At 38.4% G+C, this 21,910-nt stretch overlaps 1 protein-coding gene and 1 non-coding gene across 2 annotated transcripts in view; one reads left to right on the top strand and one right to left on the bottom strand.

The window, feature by feature from the left end:
- RNF111 (ring finger protein 111) overlaps positions 1–21,910 on the top strand; it is a 129,823-nt gene that overhangs the window by 7,146 nt on the left and 100,767 nt on the right. The window lies entirely within an intron of this gene.
- Positions 1,196–1,382, bottom strand: LOC121485965. Its single transcript, XR_005986460.1, has one exon. It is a non-coding gene; the product is annotated as a U2 spliceosomal RNA (small nuclear RNA).

Raw genomic sequence — 21,910 nt, 5'->3', positions numbered from 1 at the left:
GCAGTTTCATATATTAATAGTTTGTTCCTTTTTGTTACTGAGTAGTATTCCATCATATGAATGTACCACAGTTTGGTTTTTGTGTGGCCTTTATTCATTTATCTGGACAAATGCCCAGGAGCGTGACATGTCAAAAACAAAAGCTTTGTACCCCTAATATAAAAAGAGCTTCCAAAAGTAGGGAACAAAATAATAAATAAATAAATCTTTATAAAAATAACTAATGGTGGGTACATAACCAGAATCTACAAAGACTCCTACAAATTAAGAAATCATTCAGTGGGGGGAAAAATGGTCAAATCTTGAAAACATACTCACCAAAGAGAAAAATCAAATGGCATACACGCACGTGCACACACACCACGTATAAGTTATCCAATCTCATTAGTAATCAGGAAATTATATATTAGACTACAGTGATATCTCTTTATACTCCAGCATAATGCCTAACCAGAGAAACTAACAATACCAAGTGTTGGAAAGATATGGAGTAACTGGAACTGGGATTAAGTGGGACTAAAAATGGATACAACCACTTTAGAAAACACTTTAGAGGATGGCTCAGTGGTTGAGCATCTGCCTTTCACTCAGGTCCTGAATGAGTCCTGCAACAGGCTCCCCACAGGGAGCCTGCTTCATCCTCTGCCTATGTCTCTGCCTCTCTGTGTGTCTTTCATGATAAATAAAATTTAAAAATCTTAAAAAAAGAAACACTTTAGAATTATCTAATAAATTTCCAGACCCACATATCTTTTGACCCAGGAATTTACTCTTAAGTATATAGTTTATGGGGAAAACAAATACACATAGCAGTAGTATTTATAATAACCCCAACCTAGAAACCCAACAAATGTCAATTAATAGTTGAATGGGTAGGGGTGCCTTGGTGGCTCAGTCAGTTAAGCATCTGACCCCTGGGTTCATCTCAAATCAGGACCTCTGGGTCACAGGATCAAGCCCAGAGTAGGGCTCTGCAGTCAGCACAGTCTGCTTGTCCCTCTCCCTCTGTTCCTCCTCCTACTCACACTCTTTCTGTAAAATCTTTTAATAAGTAGAGTCCATAGTATGGTCAGGCACATACTGAGCCAGGCACAAGCCGCCCACCCAGACACTAGAAGGCAGAAGCATCCAGCACACAATCTCAAACAACCCACCACAGCTCAAGCTGAATTTAGACACCTGGATATTTCCCCCAAGGGGGTGCGCTGTTCCCAAAGGTACTGCAATACCAGATCAAGTCATCAAGTGAACAGAGTAATCTCCTATTCCATCTCCCTGCTCCAAAAATCCACTTAATATATTGTCCTCAGAAGACCTATCAGATATTAAACAGATAAGAACAAATATTACATTTGATCTTAGCCAAAATGCCAAAAAGTGATTGCTATGCTACATCAAAATTGATATTGATACAACGGGGATCCCTGGGTGGCACAGAGGTTTAGCGCCTGCCTTTGGCCCAGGGCACAATCCTGGAGACCCGGGGTGGAATCCCACGTCGGGCTCCCGGTGCATGGAGCCTGCTTCTCCCTCTGCCTGTGTCTCTGCCCCTCTCTCTCTGTGTGTGACTATCATAAATAAAAATTAAAAAAATATATTTTAAAAAAATGATATTGATACAATGTGTGTGCACATGTTCATGCTATTTTATCTCATACAAAGATTCTTTATGCACTTCAGTCAAGACCCAGAACTACTTCATTGCTACAAATATCTCCCATGTGCCACTTTATAGTCACACCCATTCCTTTCTCCCACCCTCACAAGCCTAACCACAAGCAGTCACTATTCTCCATTTCTATAATTTTTTCACTTGAAGAATGTTACATAAATGGAATAATATAATATGTGACCCATTGAAATTATCTTTTTTTTTTAACTCGGCATGCCTTTCTTTTTTTTTTTATTTTTTTTTTATTTTTTATTTTTTTTTATTTATGATAGTCACAGAGAGAGAGAGAGAGAGGCAGAGACACAGGCAGAGGGAGAAGCAGGCTCCATGCACCGGGAGCCCGACGTGGGACTCGATCCCGGGTCTCCAGGATCGCGCCCTGGGCCAAAGGCAGGCGCCAAACCGCTGCGCCACCCAGGGATCCCTCGGCATGCCTTTCTTGAGATTCAAGCAGTTTCATATATTAATAGTTTGTTCCTTTTTGTTACTGAGTAGTATTCCATCATATGAATGTACCACAGTTTGGTTTTTGTGTGGCCTTTATTCATTTATCTGGACAAATGCCCAGGAGCGTGACATGTCAAAAACAAAAGCTTTGTACCCCTAATATAAAAAGAGCTTCCAAAAGTAGGGAACAAAAAGTCATGTTGTAGGTCCCCTAGGTAGTTCAGTGGTTGAGCATCTGCCTTCAGCTCAGGTCATGATCCTGGGGTCCTGGGACCAAGTCCCTTATCAGGCTCCCAGCAGAGAGCCTGCTTCTCCCTCTGCCTATGTCTCTGCCTCTCTCTGTGTGTCTCTCATGAATAAATAAAATCTTTTTTTTAAGTGATGTATATATGTTTCATTTTTTAATAAACTGCCAAACTCTTCTAGTGTAGCTTTACCATTTTATAGTTCCACCAGCAATTTATGAGACATCTGGGTTTTCCATATTCTTGACAGTGTTTGGTATTTTCACTTTTTAAGGACTTTTTAAAACTTTAGCTGTTTTATTAGGTATATAATGATGTGTCATGAAAAGTTGGGATTTTTTTAATTTAAAGATTTTATTTGTGAAAGAGAGCGAGAAAGAGTACAACTGGAGAGGAGAGGGAGAAGCAGGCTCCCCGCTGAGCAGGGAGCCCCATGTGGGGCTTGATCCCTGGACCCTGAGATCATGACCTGAGCTGAAGGCAGACGCTTAAACAACTGAGCCACCTAGGTGCCCCAAAAGTTGGGATTTTAAATAACTAAAAGGAATCAATTTCTTTCTTTCTTTCTTCCTTTTTTTTTTTTTTTTTTTTTTTAAAGATTTTATGTATTCGTTCATGAGAGACACAGAGAGAGGCAGAGACATAGGCAGAGGCAGAAGCAGGCTCCTTGCAGGGAGCTTGATGTGGGATTCGATCCCAGGACCCCGGGATCATGACCTGAGCCAAAGGCAGACGTTCAACCACTGAACCACCCAGGTGCCCAGGGAATCAATTTCTAATACCAGGCCAAATTCCAAATGGATTAGATATTTAAATATAAGAGATAAAATCATACAAGTCCTGGAAGAGAACACTGGTGAATTCCCAGTTCCTGGCAAACATTGACCTGATTTCTTTCACTGTAGTTTGTCTTTTCCAGTTTGCCATATAAATGGAATCATATAGTATGAAGCCAATTGATGGGCATTTGAGTTGTTTTTAATTTTAATATTATGAATAAGGCAGCTGTAAACATTAACATACAGGTACTTGTGTAGACATGTTTTCATTTTGAAGGGGAGTAGATACCAAAAAGGGTCAGTATGGTAATCGTATGTTTAACTTCAGGAGAAACTGCCAAACTGTTTTCTAGATATGCTTTTTTTGCATTCCCACCAGCAATATCTAATGATTTCAGTTGCTCTAAATCCTTATTAGCCCTTAAAATGATCAGCTTTTGTTTTTTTTTAAACCATTTTAGTATGTAATGTTACTGTTTTAATTTGCTATTCTGTAACTTTGAATATGTTTGCCTGTGCTAATTTGCCATCTGTATATGATGAGGTGTCCAAATCCTTTTTTTCTCATTTAAAAAATTGGGTTGTCTATTATTGGGTTTTAAGGTGGTGTTTTTCTTAATAGTATGCATATAAGTCCTTTTATATATATATGTCTTTTGGATATATTCTCTTGGTTTCTAGCTCATCCCATAAATTTATTAGAGGTACTTTCAAAAGGCAGGACTTTTAAACTGAGGGTGTCCAGACTATGATTTTTTTGATGATTGATGCATTTTGCATCTTAGCTAAGAAATATTTCCCTAACTCAAGGTCACAAAGATTTTGTCTGATGTCTTGTAAAAGTATTAAGGTTTTTTTAAGGATTTTTTTTTTTCACGTGACAGAGACAGAGAACAGGAGCAGGGGGAGTGGCAGGCAGAGGGAGAGGGAGAAGCAAGCTTCCCTTGGAGCAGGGAGCCCAATATGGGGCTGGATCCCAGGACCCTGAGATCATGACCTGAGCCAAAGGCAGACGCTTAACAGACTGAGCCACCCAGGCACCCCTAAGGTTTTATTTTTTTAAGTAATCTCTGCACCCAATGTAGGGCTCAAATTTACAACCCTGAAATCAAGAGTTGCATGTTCCACTAATTAGGCCAGTCAGGCGCCCCTCTTAAAACCTTAAATTTTAACTGTTAAGCCTCTGATCCATTTTGAATTATTTTTTTAATATGATGTGAAGTAACAGTTAAAATTATTTAATGTGGAAGTATAATTGTCTCATCACCATTTGTTGAAAAAACTATTCTTTCCTAGTTGAATTATCTTGACAACATTGTTGAAACTTGATCTATTTCTGGACACTGTTGTGCTCCATTGAGCTATGTGTCTATCCTTACAGGATTGTGACACTATCTTGGTTATTGTAGCCTTATAAGTCGTTAAGGACCCCTGGGTGGCTTAGCGGTTAAGCGTCTGCCTTTGGCTCAGGGTGTGATCCCGGTCCGGGATCCAGTCCCACATCGGGCTCCCTGCGAGGAGCCTGCTTCTCACTCTCTCTCTCTCTCTCATGAATAAAATAAATAAAATATTAAAAAAAAAAAAACTCTTGAAATTAGGTAGTGTGAGTCCCCAAATTTGTTCTCCTTTATGAAAATCATTTTGCTCTTTGAGATCCTTTATATTTCCATATAATTTGAGAATCAGTTTTTCAATGTCTCCAAAAGCTTTTAGTTGGGATTATGTTGAATATATAGATCAATTCAAGGAGAATTACATTGGAACAGTATTGTCTTCCCAAACATGTACGTGGTATCATCTCTCCATTTAGTTCAATCTTCTTTACTGTCTCTCAGCAATGAGAATAACCTTCAACATACAAATACTGCATGTATTTTGTTAGATTTAGTCACAAATATTTCATGTTTTGATGCTGTTGTAAATCGTATGATTTTCACTAATATACAGAATTATTTGTCACTAATATACAGAATACAGTTCGTTATGGTACATTGATCTTGAGCTCTGATACCTTTTAAAACTTGCAAGTTATAACATAGTAACTTTCTGTAGATTCTCTTTTTCTTCCTAGATAGACAGTAACTCTTCTTTTCCAGTGCATATGACTTTCTTTTTTTTTTCCTTTGCCTTATTTCACTAACTTGGACCTCATAGCAATGATGTATAGAAATGGTGAGAGCACATTTTCTCGGACTCTTCCAGATCTTAAGAGGAAAGCATTTGGTCTTTCCATGTAAGTATATTAGCTACAGTTTTTTCATAGATGTTCTTTATCAAGTTTGTGAACTTACCTTCAATTCATAGTTTACTTAGAATTGTTATCATAATTGGATGTTGAATTTTGTTAAATAATTGTGTCTATTGGGAAAATCATATGGTTTTTCTTTTTTAGTCTTTATATGTTTAATTATATTGATTGATTGATTATCACAAATTTAGTCAACCTTGTTCTCTTGCGATAAACTCCAATAGGAAATTTAAGATTTTCCTTAAAATTATTTTTGTTCCATAAGTTATATGTTATCATTTTTAAAGTTGCTAGATTATATTAATTAATATTTTGTTAGGGTTTTTCTTTGAGTGACTCTGCCCACAATGTGGGGCTCAAACTCATGGCCCCAAGATCATGAGTCATGTGCACTATTGCTGAGTCAGCCAGGCATGCCATTGTTAGGGAATTGTTTTTTTTTTTAGGGATTTTTTATTTTGTGGGTTATGAAGTTTTCTTTTTAAGGATTTTATTTATTTATTTGATAAATGGAAAGAGAGCACAAGCAGGGGGTGTGGTGTGGCAGGCAGAGGGAAAAGGAGAAGAGGCTCTCCACTGAGCAGAGAGCCCTACCTAGGACTCCATCCCAGGACCCTAGGATCATGACCTGAGCCAAAGGCAGACGCTTAACCAAGTGAACCACCCCAGAGCCCACAATTTCTGTTCTTGTAAGAGACAAGTTAATGTAAACTGAAGTGTGTTTTTAAATAACATTTTAGACTGGCATAGAAATTAAAAGTTTGTTAACTTGTGTTGTCAAAATTGTGTTGTCAGGGCAGCCCGGGTGGCTCAGTGGTTTAGCACCTCCTTTAGCCCAGGGCCTGATCCTGGATCCAGGATAGAGTCCCATGTCAGGCTCCCTGCATGGAGTCTGTTTCTCCCTCTGCCTGTGTCTCTGCCTCTCTCTCTCTCTCTCTCTCTCTCTCTCTCTCTGTCTCTCATGAATAAATAAATAAAATCTTTAAAAAAATGTGTTGTCAATATATCCTCATGCATTGCTGACTGGAGTGTAAATTGACCTGTATGGAGATCAATTCAATTTGAAAGCATAACAAAATTACCATGCACGGACCCTTTGCCTCAGAAATTCTACTTATAGGTAATAATGTACTCTTGTGGGTAATAGCACACTTATATGAAATTATATACCAAGATATTTACTTAACATTAATTACAATGCAAAATTGATTGAAATAATCTAAAAATTCATCAATGGTATGGTTATATAGCAGAATGCTCTCTATGTATTAATAAGAATGATGGATCAATGCATATACTACTATGGAAAGATCTACAGGATCTATCTTAAAAATCAAACAGAATGGGGTGCCTGGGTGGCTCAGTCGGTTGAGCATCTGCCTTCTGCTCAAGTCATGATCCCAGGGTCCTGGGATGAAGCCCCACATCGGGCTCCCTGCTCATGCTTCTCCCTTTCCTTATGTCACTCCCTTTGCTTGTACTTTCTCTCTTTCTGTCAAATAAACAAAATCTTAAAAAAAAATCAAACAGAACTAGACAGTGGGAGATAGTTTGAATGGTACCTTTCAAAAATAATATGTGTAATTATGTATGTAAACATATAGACCTATCTAGAAGAATACACAAGAAACTGTTAGTAGTTGCTTCATCAAGGTATAATTTTGTCCCTTTGGGCGGCTGTAAGAAAACCATCATAAACTGAGTGGCTAATGAAGAGCAGAAATTTTTCTCTCATAGTTTTAGAAGCTCAGAAGTCTAAGATGAAGGGGCCAGCAGATTAAGGGTCTGATGAGAACAGAAAGGATGAAGAGAGCTCTCTGGAGCCTCTTTTACAAGAGCACTGATCCTATTCATGAGGACTCTGCTTACATATGAATGGGGGGGGGGGTACAAACATTCAATGTATAGCAAATTTTTTATCTGCTTTAAAATATGCAATTCAATGATTTTTAGTAAATTGATAAAGTTGTGCAACCATTCTCACAATCCAGGTTTAGAACATTTCTCTCACACAAAAATAATCCCTTGTGCCCATTTGCAGTCACCCTTGTTCCCACATCCAGCCCTAGGCAACCACTAATATACTTTATATTTCTATAGATTTGCCTTTTCTGGACATTTTGTACGAATGGAATGATACATGTGTTATGCATCTAGTTTCTTTGAGGTTTATCCATTCTGTAGCCTGTATCAGTTGTTTGTTGCTTTATACTGCTGACAGTGTTCTATTATATAGTTATAACTACCACATTATGGTTATTTCTTCACTAGTTGATAGACATTTGGATTGTTTCTGCTTTGAACTATTATGAATAATGCTGGATGAATTTTTGTGTACAAGTCTTTGTGTGAAATTGTTCTCATTTTCTTGGATAGATGAATTGCTGGGTTCTATTGTAAATTCATGTTTAATTTCTAAGAAACTGCCATAGTAGCTGTAGCATTTATATACCCATCAATAACATAGGAGGATTCTATTTCTTTTTTTTTTTTTAAGATTTTATTTATGTATTCATGAGGGACACAGAGAGGCAAAGACATAGAGGGAGAAGCGGGCTCCCTAAGGGGACCTCAATGTGAGACTTGATCCCAGGACCCCAGGATCATGACTTGAGCCAAAGGCAAATGCTCAACCACTGAGCCTCCCAGGCGTCCCAGGGTTCTACTTCTCCATATCTTTTCCAACACTTGTTTTTGTCTGTCTTTTATTATTATTATTATTATTATTATTATTATTTTATTTTAGATTTTACTTATTTGTTCATGAGAGACACACAGAGAGAGAAGCAGAGACATAGGCAAAGGAAAAAGCAAGCTTCATGCAGGGAGCCCGATGTGGGACTCAATCCCGTGTCTTCAGGATCACACCCTGAGCTGAAGGCAAGATGCTCAACCACTGAGCCACTCAGGTGTCCCTGTCTTTTTTATTATAGCTATACTAGTGAATGTGAAGTGGTGTTTTGTTGAAGTTTTAACTTGTATTTCCCTGATGATTAATATGTTGAGCATCCTTCCATGTGCTTATTCCAGCATCCATATAGCTTCTTTTCTAAAATATTTATTCAAATCTTTGTCCATTTATAATTGGGTTGTTTGGGGGTTTCTTTTAAATTTCTATTACTACTATTTCCATTTATGGTAGTTCTTTTTTTTTTTTTTTTAAGATTTTACTTATTTATTCATGAGAGACACAGAGAAGCAGAGACACAGGTAGAGGGAGAAGCAGGCTCCATGCAGGAAGCCTCATGTGGGTCTCGATCCCGGAACCCCGGAATCATGCCCTGAGCCAAAGGCAGACGCTCAACCACTGAGCCACCCAGGCATTCTCATTTACGGAAGTTATAATTATATTTTGTATCCATCTATTCTTATTTAATTTGTTTTATAATCTCTTGTTATTTTTCATAAACAAATGTTACTTCATTGATCTCTATGAGGATCTTCAATATAATTATATTTAGTGGTTTTTTTTAAAAGATTTTATTTATTTATTCATGAGAGAGAGAGAGAGAGAGAGAGAGAGGCAGAACATAGAGGGCAGCCTGGGTGGCTCAGCGTTTTAGCACCACCTTCAGCCCAGAGCATGATCCTGGAGACCCAGGATCGAGTCCCACATCGGGCTTCCTGCATGGAGCCTGCTTCTCCCTCTTGCCTATGTCTCTGCCTCTCTCTCTCTGATTCTCATGAATAAATAAATAAAATCTTTTAAAAAAAGAACTTGGAGAAGCAGGCTCCATGCAGGAAGCCCGATGTAAGACCCGAGCCAAAGGCAGATGCTCAACCACTGAGCCACCCAGGCATCCCATTATATTTAGTTTTTTTTTTTTAAGATTTATTTATTTATTTATGATAGACATAGAAAGAGAGGCAAAGACACAGGAGGAGGGAGAAGCAGGCTCCATGCTGGGAGCCCGACGCGGGACTCGATCCTGGTACTCCAGGATTGCGCCCTGGGCCAAAGGCAGGCGCTAAACCGCTGAGCCACCCAGGGATCCCCCCCGTTATATTTAGTTTTTTTTTTAAATATTTTTTATAAGATTTTATTTATTCATGAGAGACACACACAGAGAGAGAGAAAGAGATGCAGAGACACAGGCAGAGGGAGAAGCAGGCTCCATGCAAGGAGCCTGATGTGGGACTCGATCCCCTGTCTCCAGGATCACACCCTGGGCTGCAGGCGGCGCTAAACCGCTGCACCACCAGGGCTGCCCTATTTTTAGTTTTTATAGCAACTTTCAAACAGACAAAAGTGAGAAAAGTATAGTAAATATTCATGAATTTATCACACAATTTAATATGTCTCTCATCTCTTTTGTAAGATTGGTTCTCTAGAAAACCTTGTCTTTGTTTACTCAAGACATACCTATTGAAATTCTTCTCACATATAACAAGTTTCTCCATGTACATGGTACTATTGAAATAGTGTTGCTTCATGCACTTTATGACTAGTAGCAGTGTTCTTTTTTTATATAATTTTTTTTAAAAAGATCTTATTTATTTATTCATGAGAGACACAGGGCGGGTGGGTGGACAGAGACACAGGCAGAGGAAAAAGCAGGCTCCATGCAAGGAGCCTGACCCGGGACTCTATCCCAGGACTCCAAGATCACGCCCCCGGCCGAAGGCAGGCGCTAAACCGCTGAACCACCTAGGGATCCCAAGTAGCAGAGTGTTCTAAAATCCATGATCTTTGTATTACCCAGCCTTTGAATTTCAGATAAGTTATACATACCAAAAAGATAGGAGGGGATGATATGCAGAAAATTTTACCTATAGAAGAACCCCTTACAAAGCTCTTGACTTGGTGAGAGAGCATACCATACTAAACCTCCTAGAAGGTTTTTGTAGTAAGAGATTATGGAAGTGTTTATTATCAGGCTCACACTTTAGCTTCCATATCAGCCTCCCTCTCAAATGTTTATTTTTAGTTGGGCTCACTTCCTTTCTTTTTTTTTTTTTTTTTTTTGTTTGTTTTTTTTGTTTGTTTGTTTTTAAGATTAATTAATTAATTTACACCCAATCTGCGGCTTGAACTCACAAGTCTGAGATCAAGAGTCACATGCTCTACCAAATGATCCACCCAGGGCACCCCAAGCTCACTCACTCGCTCTCTTCCTTCCTTCTTTTAAGATTGATTGATTGATTTTAGAGAGAGATAGAGAGAAAGCAGGGGGGAATGGGAGAGGGAGAGGGACAGAGAAAACCTCAAGCAGGCTCTCTGCTGAGCGCTAAGCCCAACAGGGGCCTCAATCTAAAAAACCTGAGATCATGACCTGAGCCGAAACCAAGAGTTGGATGCTCAACTGACTGAGCCACCTAGGTGACCCTCAGCTCCTTTCTTAAAGAGCTATGGATCTTACTGTGGTATAGGTCACCCCAGCTTCCTTTCCTTCATGAAACTCACTGCGGTTATTATTGTAGGGATATTGTTAAGATTGTTTACTACCACACAGTGTCACTTTAATGATAATATTTCTTTCAGGTTTCAATATAAGGAAAATTCCTGCTTCTTCTGAGACATATTACCTTATTGACTCTTGTAAATCTTGTAACTGATTACATTTATTTATTGGCTTTGACCGAAAGGAATCTAGAGCTAAATTTGTGGCTCACATGTAGAAATTGTCCAGGATTCCATGGTATGTATTTCTTGTGTCATCTCATAATTACTTTAGGGTGAATTTTGCTATCCTCACTTATTTTTCATTGTTTTTTCCAAAATGTTAATCTATTTAAGTTTCCATCCTGATATTATTTGTATTCGTGTAAGGTATCACAAATATTATTAGAGAATAAAGTTGGGAATGTTTGCAAACACACCAAAGATGGTTCATTTAAAGTGGCACTTGAAGCAAGAAATTGAGTATTTCACATTTTAATATAAAGTCATAGTTTCAGATTTTTAGATTGCATCTCTAAGCTTATTTTCTTATGGTTAAGACAGGTTTTTGTTGCACAGGGCAAAAGTGAATCAGTGGAAAATATTCATCCTGCAACAACAAAAATATTTTTAACATGAAACAACTTTTGTCTTTCTGTCCTCCTTATTTTAACACATAATATTGACTGTGGGCAAGTAATTAAACGCATATAATTTTCTCATTTATTATTTATTATTTTTTAAAGATTTTTCTTTTTTAACTCATGAGACACACACACACACACACACAGAGGCAGAGACACAGGCAGAGGGAGAGGGAGAAGCAGGCTCCATGCAGGGATCCTGATGCAGGACTTGACCCGGGACTCCAGGATCACACCCTGGGGCCAAAGGCAGCGCTAAACCACTGAGTCACCCAGGGATCCCCTAATTTTCTCATTTATAATGTGAATGAAATCTATTTAATGATCGATGCAAAGACAGAGTACCTCTTAGATGAAAAGACACAGTTTATTATCAACTAAGTTGCTGTAGGATATTGGACAAGTTATTTTATCTCTCTAGGATTTGCTTTCCTCTAGTGGAAAATAGGATGACTGAACTAGATGAACCTTAAGACCCATTACAACAGGATCCCTGGGTGGCGCAGCGGTTTAGCGCCTGCCTTTGGCCCAGGGCGCGATCCTGGAGACCCGGGATCAAATCCCACGTGGGGCTCCCGATGCATGGAGCCTGCTTCTCCCTCAGCCTATGTCTCTGCCTCTCTCTATCTCTCTGTGTGACTATCATAAATAAATTTTAAAAAATTAAAAAAAAAAAGACCCATTACAACTGTTAAACATTCATACAGAGTTGAGTAAAACAAAAGGCTTATCCTTACAAGGTCACTGTAGAGTGAGAGACAGAAGGGTAAATGGATTAAATAAAATATGTTAAGTGCTCCAGTAGTGGTTATAAACATAATCTTATTGATACAAGAGGGAACCATGGGCTCTAATTGCAAAGCCAAAGGAAGATTCAGAGGCTATGACATTGACTTTCTTTGTTTTTATTTTAGGGGAAAGGGCATTAGTCTTTTACTATTAACTCTGATATTAGCTGAAGGTTTTTTAAAGATGCCTTCCTTTAGAATGAATGATTTAGAATTTTTTTCCATCCTTAGTTTGCTGTAAGTTATAATGAAGGATGTTGAATTTTGTCCAATGATTTTTTTAATCTTTAGAGATGATGATATACTTTTCTTTTTTTAACATGCTAATATCATGAATTACAATGACTAATATTTCAACCATGTATTCCTGTGATAAAATGCACTTGTTCATGATGTATTATTATCCATTTTTATGTATAGTTAAATTTGACTTACTGAAATTTTGTTAAGGTTTAGCCATCATGAGGGATATTGGTCTAAATTTTCCTTTAATATTTTTGCTCTTGGTTTTAGGGTAATGCTGGCCCCATGGAATGAGTTGAGATGTATTCACTTTTGTATTATCTACAGGAGTTTGTGTAGGATTGGTATTCTTTCTTCCTTAAATACATTACAGAATTCACCAGAGAAGTCATCTGGATCTCAAGTTTTCTTTAGGGTATTTCTAAAACAGTGAATTCAATGTGCAGACCTGAAGTGATGTCCTTTTTCTCATTCCTGATGTTGGTAATTTATTTATTCTCTCTTTTATTAATCCTTAAATAGTCTGGTTAGTGGTTTATCTATATTACTAATATTCTTATAGAAATAGCTTTAGGTTTCATTGATTCCTTTCTATTACTTTTGTTTTCTGTTTCATTGATTTCTGCTATTTTTGTGTTTCTTGGTTGTTTTGTGTGCATGTGTTTGTTTTTATCTTTTGCCCCCTTTTCCCATTTCTCTCATTGTCCCAACCCCTGCCTTTGGCAGCCACCAATTGCCAATCTGTTCTCTGTATCTATGAGCTTGTTTTTCTTGTTCCTTCCTTTAAGTTCATCCATGTTGTCATAAAAGGTAAAATTTCCTTCTTTTTTTATGTGCTAATGATATTCCATTGTGTATCTACATACCACAATTTCTTTATCCACTTGTCAGTAGACATTTAGGTTGTTTCCACATCTTGTCTACTGTAAATAGTGCTGCAATGAACTTGATGATGCATATATCTTTTCAAGTTAATGTTTTTATTTTCTTTGGATAAATACCCAGAAATGGAATTGCTTAATCATATGGTAGTTGTGTTTTTTAAGATTTTATTTATTTATTCATGAGAGACAGAGAGAGAGAGAGGCAGAGACACAGGCAGAGGGAGAAGCAGGCTCCATGCAGGGAGCCCACCGTGGGACTCGATCCCAGGTCTCCAGGATCACGCTCTGGGCTGAAAGTGGCGCTAAACCCCTGAGCTACCCAGACTGTCCTCATATGGTAGTTCTATTGTTAATTTTTTTTTTTTTTAGGAATTTCTGTACTGTACCATTTCCATAATGGCTGCACCAATTTATATTCCCACCCACAGTGCACAAGAGTTCCCTTTTGTCCACATCCTTCCAACACTTGTTATTTCTTGTCTTTTTATACTAGTCATTCTGACTGATGTGAGGTAATACCTTAATATGGTTTTGATTTGCATTTTCCTGGTAATTAGTGAGGTTGAACATCTTTGCAGGTGTCTGTTTGCCATCTATATGTCTTCTTTGGAGAAATGTCTATTTGGGTCCTCTGCCCATTTTTTCATTGCATTGTTTGGGGTTATTTTGCTATTGAATTGTCTGAGTATTTATATAATGTAGATACTAACCCCTTCTCAGTATATATGATTTGCAAATATTTTTCCCATTCCCTGTTTATTTTCATTTATTTATTTTTAAAGATTTTATTTATTTATTTGAGAGAGAGAGAGAAAGAGAGGGTGCAAGTGGGGATGAGGCAGAAAGTGAAGGAGAAAGAATTTGAAGCAAGACTGCACTGAGTTGGAGCCTGAGGCAGGACTCAATCCCATGACTGCAAGATCATGACCTGAGCTGAAACCAAGAGTCGAACACTTAACCAACTGAGCCATCCAGGCACCCCCTTTTTTATTTTGTTGATGGTTTTCTTTGCTGTTCAGTAGCTTTTTCATTTTTATACAATCTCACTTGTTTATTTATTTATTTATCTATTTTTTTAAACATTTTTTTAAAGAATGTATTTATTTATTCACAGACACAGGGAGAGAGAGGGCAGAGACACAGACAGAGGGAGAAGCAGGCTCCATGCAGGGAGCCCGATGTGGGACTCGATCCCCGGTCTCCAGGATTATACCCCAGGCTACAGGTGGCGCCAAACCACTGCGCCACCGGGGCTGCCCTCACTTGTTTATTTTTGCTTTTGTTGCTTTTATTTTATTTTTAAAAAATATTTTATTTATTCCCGAGAGACACACACAGAGAGGCAGAGACACAGGCAGAGGGAGAAGCAGGCTCCATGCAGGGAGCCTGACATGGGACTTGATCCCCAGTCTGCAGGATCACACCCTGGGCTGAAGGCAGTGCTAAACCGCTGAGCCACCCAAGCTGCTCTGTTGCTTTATTTTTAGCGTCAGATTAAAAAAATGTCACCAAGACCTATATTGAACTTAACCACCTGGATCCCTGAACTGGGATTACATCCTGAGCCAAAGGCAGACGCTCAACCACTGAGCCATCCAGGCGTCCTGATCTATGTATCTTTTTATACTCATATCATTCTGTTTTGATTACTATAGCTTTGTAAGTTGAACCTTGAAAAACATGGGTTTGAACTGCATGGATCCACTTACATGTAGTTTTCTCTATAAATATAGTATAAGACTGTAAATGTATTTTCTTCCTCATGACTTTCCTAATAACACTTTCTTTTCTTTAGCTTACTTTATTATAAAAATACAACATATAACATACACAAAATGTGTTAATTGATTGTTAATATTATTGGTAAGACTTCTGATCAATAGTAAGCTATTAGTAGCTAAGTTTTGGGGGTGTCCAAAGTAATACATGGATTTTTGACTGCCTGGGAGTTGGTGTTCCTAATCCCTGTCCTATTCAAGGGGGAACTGTAATACAGTTTGAAATCAAGAAGCGTGATACCTCCAACTTTGTTCTTCTTTCTCAAGATTGTTTTGTCTATTCCAGATCTTTTGTGACTCCATATAAATTTTAGGACTGTTTGTTCTATTTCTGTGAAAAATACCTTTGGAATTTTTTTTTTAATTTTTATTTATTTATTAGTCACACACAGAGAGAGAGAGAGAGAGAGAGAGAGAGAGAGGCAGAGACACAGGCAGAGGGAGAAGCAGGCTCCATGCACTGGGAGCCCGATGTGGGATTCCATCCCGGGTCTCCAGGATCGCGCCCTGGGCCAAAGGCAGGCGCTAAACTGCTGCGCCACCCAGGGATCCCACCTTTGGAATTTTGATTAAGATTGTATTGACTCTTGGGACGCCTGGCTCAGTGATTAAGCATCTGCCTTTGGCTTGGGTCATGGTCCTTGGATCCTGAGATTGAGTCCCACATCAGGCTCCCCACAAGGATCCTGCTTCTCCCTCTGCCTCTCTCTCTCTGTGTCTCTCATGGATAGATGAATAAAACCTTAAAAAAAAAAAAAGATTGCATTGACTTTGTAGATTGCTTTGGGCCGTATGAACATTTTGATAATACTAGTTCTTCTAATCCATGAGCATGGAATATCCTCCCACTTAATTGTGGCCTCCTCAATTTTTTCCCTTGATCTCTTTTAGTTTTCAGTATAGAAGTCTTTCACCTCCTTGACTAAATTTATTCCTAGGTTTATTATTCTTTTTGATGTAAGTGAAAGTGGGATTATTTTCTTAATTTCTTCTTGTGATAGCTTGTAATTACTGTAGAGAAATACAACAGATTTTTATAAATTGGTTTTGTATCCTGCAACATTACTAAATTGATTAGTTCTAACAGTTTTCTGATAGAGTCTTTAGGATTTTCTATATACAATATCATGTCATCTGCAAATACAGTTTTACTTCTTTCTTCCCAATTTAGATGCCTCTTACTTATTTTTCTTTTTTTTTCCTCTTACTTACTTTTCTTGTCTAACTACTGTGACTAGGATTTCTACTGTGTTGAGTAAAAGTAGTAGAATAAGCATTCTTGTGTTGTTCCTGATTTTAGAGCTTTTTCATTGAGTATGATGATAGCTGCGGGCTTATTTTATATGGCCTTTATTATATTGAGGCACAGTTCCTCTATACCCACTTTGTTTAGAGTTCTTTTGTCATCAATGGGTGTTGAAGGCATTATCAAATGCCTTTCTGTATCTATTGAGATGATCCTATAATTTTTCCTCGTTTTTGTTAATGTGATATATAGCACATTGACATATTTGCAGATGTTGACCTATCCTTGCATTCCTGGAATAAATCCTGCTTGTCATGGCATATAATTCTTTTAATGTACTGCTGAATATGATTTGCTAAAATTTAAATGAGGGTTTTCGATTTTATGTTCACCAAGGCTATTGGCCTGTAATTTTCTTTTCTTGTGGCATCCTTGTCTGGTTTTGGTATCAGGACAATGCTAGCCACATAAAATGAATTTAGAAGAGTTATCTTCTCTTCTACTTTTGGAAAAGTTTGAGAAGAGTTGATACTACTCATTCTTTGAATATTTGGTAGAATTGATCCATCAAGCCAGCTGGTTGTGTGAGGTTTTTGCTTTATTGATTCTATTTACTTTTAGTAATTGGTCTGTTCAGATTTTTTTTAAATGACTCAGTATTGATAGATTGTATATTTCTAGGAATTTATCCATTTCTTCTAAGTTGTCCAGTTTTTTCTGTTTTTTTTTCCCATTTCATTGATTTCTTCTCTTATTTTTCTTCTATCTTTTAAATTTATTTGGTTATTTTAAATTTTTTTGTTATTTTAAATTTATTTAAAATTTGGAAATTTAAAAATTTAGTTTTTAGTTTTAGTTTTAGTTTCCCATAAGTTTATTTTGTTTTCCAGAGTTTAAGTTATATATAGACATAATAACATTGTACGTCGACATAACAGGTCTCACATGATGCCGGTAAGTAAAATTTCAAGCATAATGTCCCAAATACAATTAAAGTTGTAGAAGCACCAAAAAAGAAGAAGGAGAAGGAGAAGAAGAACACAAAGAGACAAGGTGCCATTGGTTAAGATGAGCAGGAAAACCAAACAGAAGAAAACAATTCACAGGGGCTCCAGAAATTGTAATTATCAGGCACAGACTTTGTGTAAAACAACAATGATTATTTTTAAAAAGATTTTTTTAATTTATTCATGAGAGACACACAGAGAGAGGCAGAGACATAGGCAGAGGGAGAAGCAGGCTCCACATAGGGAGACCAATATGGGACTTGATCCTGGAACTCCAGGATCATGCCCCAAGCCAAAGGCAGACATTCAACTGCTGAGCCATCCAGGTGTCCCAACAACTATGATTATTGACAAAAATCAAGCTTAAGGATGCCTGGATGGCCCAGTCAGTTGTCCAACTCTTGATTTAAGCTCAGATCATGATCTCAGGGTTATGAGATTGAGCCCCCCTTTGGGCTCTATGCTAGGCATGGAGCCTGCTTGAGATTCTCTTTCTCCCTCTCTGCCCCCCTCTTTAAAAAAAAAAAGTGACAGAGCAGATGTGTGCGTGTGTGTGTGGGGAGAAATAGGAATTCTAGAAGTGAAAATATGTAATATCAAATTGTTTTAAATGGTTTAGTATATTAGTCACAATTGAAGAGAGAATTAGGTGACTAGAATAAATTTTATTTTATGTATTTATTTTTTAAGGATTTTATTTATTTATTCATGAGAGACAGAGAGAGAGAGAGAGAGAGAGAGAGAGGCAGAGAGGCAGAGGGAGAAACAGGCTCCATGCAGGGAGCCCAATGTGGGACTCGATGTGGGACTTGATCCCGGGTCTTCAGGATCAGGCCCTGGGCCAAAGGCGGCACTAAACCGCCAAGCCACCTGGGCTGCCCTAGAATAAATTTTAGAAGAAAATATTTACAATAAAGCTAGAAGCAATTAGAAAATAAATAATACAACATAAAGAAACAAAGACATCACCTGCCTGCGGTGAAAGGATCTAACATGTTTAGTTAGAATCCCAGAAAATAAAGAGAAGAAATGTATCTAAGGCAATATTCTGAAGACATGATTGTGGATAATCTCCTAATTCAAGAAGCCTTACAAAGCCCAAGCAGAATATATAAAAAAATAAATCCTCACCTAAACACATAACAAGGAAATTTTAGTAAATCAGGACAAAGAGAAAAATGTTGAAATAGCTAGAAAAGCTAGACAGATTAGCTTTGAAGAAGCTGCAGTTGAACTCACCACTGATCAATGATGAGATCTTCAAGAAGGGGGATCCCTGGGTGGCTCAGTGGTTTAGCGCCTGTCTTTGGCCCAGGGCGCAATCCTGGAGTCCCGGGATTGAGTCCCGCGTCGGACTCCCAGCATGGAGCCTGCTTCTCCCTCTGCCTGCGTCTCTCTCTCTCTCTCTCTCTCTCTCTGTGTGTGTCTATCATGAATAAATCTTTAAAAAAAACTCTTAAAAAAAAAAAGAGAGTGAAATGGTACTGTAGGAAAATATCATCCTAGAAATACTTTGATAATGAAGGCAAAATTAATACATTTTCAAGGAAAGTGGAAGACATTGTCAGTAGAAGATAAGCATTAAAGTATATTCTATTATTTGTCATGCAGAAGGGAATCTTGCAAGATAGATCAGATGCAAAAAGCAATAGAGAGCAAAGAAAGTGATAATTATACTGACAAATCTAAATCACATGCCTGCAAAAAAATAATAAGGTGGCATTTCAGTGATACAGTTATACTACAGAACAAAAAATATCATAAGTGATATGTGTGCATGTGTCTGGGGGGTGTATGTGGTAAATGTTGTTAAACTATTTATGGATTCTTTCCCAGGAGGATAATAAAGGTAACAATATTAGGTTTTATTAAGTAAGGATTACTTTCTAATGTAACCACTAAGAGAATAAAACAGAGTGTAACCATTCTGAGATGCTACTTTCTACCCACTAGGATGATCATAATAAAAAAGACACATTAACAAGTATTGGCAAGGATATGGAGAAATGATATTGCTGAAAGGAATGTAAAATTGTGCAGCCACTGTAGAAAACAGTTTGATGGTGTTTTAAAAAGCTAATCATCGGACGCCTGGGTGGCTCAGTGGTTGAGCATCTGCCTTAGGCTCAGGGCATGATCCGGGTTCCAGGGATCGAGTCCCATATCAGGCTCCCTGAGGGGGGCCTGCTTCTCCCTTTGTATCTCTGCCTCTCTCTCTCTGTGTCTCTCATGAATAAATATATATATACATACAAACAAATCTTTTTTTTTTTTTTTTTTAAAAAGGTAATCATAAAGGCACCTGGCTGGTTCAGTGTGTTAAGTGTCTGATTCTTTTTTTTTTTTTTTTAATTTTTTTTTTTAAGTGTCTGATTCTTGATCTCAGCTCAGGTCTTGATCTCAAGGTTGTGAGGTGAAGCCCCACATTGGGCTCCACACCCAGTGTGGAGCCTACTTAATAAAACAAAAAACAACAAAAAATAAACAATTGGGGCACCTGGTCATCTCAGTCAGTTAGATGTCTGGCTTTTGATCTCAGCTGATGTCTTGATCTCAGGGTCATGAGTTCAAGCCCTGCATTGGATTTCATGCTGGGCATGGTGCCTACATTAAGAAAAAAAAGAAGAAAGAAGAAAGAAGGAGAAGAAAAAGAAAGGAAGGAAGGAAGGAAGGAAGGAAGGAAGGAAGGAAGAAAGAAAGAAGAAAAACCAGAAAGCTAATCATATAATTATTTTATGACCCAGCAATTCCATCTTAAGCATATATGTCAAAGGATTGAAAATACGGACTGGAACATCTATGTATATGTAAATGAACACTGTTCATAACAGTGTTATCTACAGTAGCGAAAAGATGAAAATGATCTGAGTATCAAGAGATGAATGAATAAGCAATATTAGGGTTTTTTTTTTAAGATTTTATTTATTCCCTCATGAGAGAGAGGGAGAGAGGCAGAGACACAGGCAGAAGGAGAAGCAGGCTCCATACCAGGAGCCTGACGTGGGACTCGATCTTGGGACCCCAGGATCATGCCCTGGGCCAAAGGCAACAGGCACTAAACTGCTGAGCCACGCAGAGATCCCCATGTCTACTCTCTGTAGTCAGTTTTTAAAAATGTTCATCTTGGTCTCTTTTGTGTTACAGGTTTTTCTCAACTATCTGGCATATCTTGGTTGTCAAATATTTTTAGATGATGTACTATATCAAAACTAATGTGAAGTCTGTGTAAAAGAACAATGCCTACTTCCAGGCAGGTGTGGGCAGGTGGGGCCTATAAGTTTTGAATGTGAAGTATTCAGTGTAGTTTGTCATACCAGCTGCTCTGGTTCTCCTCAACCAGTTCAATCTGTTTCTTTTCAGAAATCTCTGTCCTTGTTTTTAATTTCAGGTCCTCGATGCTGTATATTCTTTACATGGTGAAGAGAGGTATGGAGAGTTTTGATCATGCCACGTGTAGACTTAGAATTAATCTCTCTTGGGGTACCTGGGTGGCTCAGTAGTTGAGCATCTGCCTTTGGCTCAGGGTGTGATCCCGGAGTCCCAGGGTCGAGTCCCGCATCGGGCTCCCCATGGGAAGCCTGCTTTTTCCCTCTGTCTAGATCTCTGCTTCTCTTTCTGTGTCTCTCATGAATAAATAGATAAAATGTTTTTTTAAAAGATTTTATTTATTCATGAGAGACACAGAGAGAGAGAGAGAGAGAGGCAGAGGCACAAGCAGAGGGAGAAGCAGGCTCCATGCGGGGAGCCTGACGTGGGACTCGATCCTGGGTCTCCAGGATCAGGCCCTGGGCTGAAGGCAGTGCTAAACTGCTGAGCCACCTGGGCTGCCCCTCTCTCTCTCTTTTAAAAAATATTTTATTTTTAAGTAATTTCTACACCCAATTCTCAGTGCCTAGATCAAGAGTCTGATGCTGTGCGGACTAAGCTGGCCAGGTGCTCCTAATCTCTGGTATATTCTGCAAGGCATATCAGCTCCCTAATTGGTGTAGCCTCTCTGGTAGTGTTTTACGGTATAGATTTTTCCACTCTGCTACAACAGTTACTAGTTCTCTGATTTCTTTTTTTTTTAATTAATTAATTTATTTATTTATTTATGATAGTCACACACAGAGAGAGAGAGAGAGAGAGGCAGAGACATAGGCAGAGGGAGAAGCACGCTCCATGCACCGGGAGCCCGACGTGGGATTTGATCCTGGGTCTTCAGGATCGTGCCCTGGGCCAAAGGCAGGCGCTAAACCGCTGCACCACCCAGAGATCCCCTAGTTCTCTGATTTCTATCTTCCAGATGTTTGATGGAGTAACTCATTTGCTGACAACCTGCTCCCATTTTCTTGTTGGTTTGGGTGTATACTTTTTTTATTCCTTTATCATTTCTCAGGATGGTGTTGGAGATGATAAACACATATGGCCAGAGCTCATTTAATTGAATTTTTTTTTCTTGAGGTGGAGGAGGGAAAGAGAATCTTAAGCAGGCTCCATCCCAGCATGGAGCCTGACCCTGAGATCATGACAAGAGCTGAAATCAAGTCAGACACACAGCCATCCAGTG

This window comes from Vulpes lagopus, chromosome 2, assembly GCF_018345385.1.
Source record: "Vulpes lagopus strain Blue_001 chromosome 2, ASM1834538v1, whole genome shotgun sequence".
Classification (NCBI taxonomy): domain Eukaryota; kingdom Metazoa; phylum Chordata; class Mammalia; order Carnivora; family Canidae; genus Vulpes; species Vulpes lagopus.
This window is presented reverse-complemented; position numbering and strand designations above follow the sequence as displayed.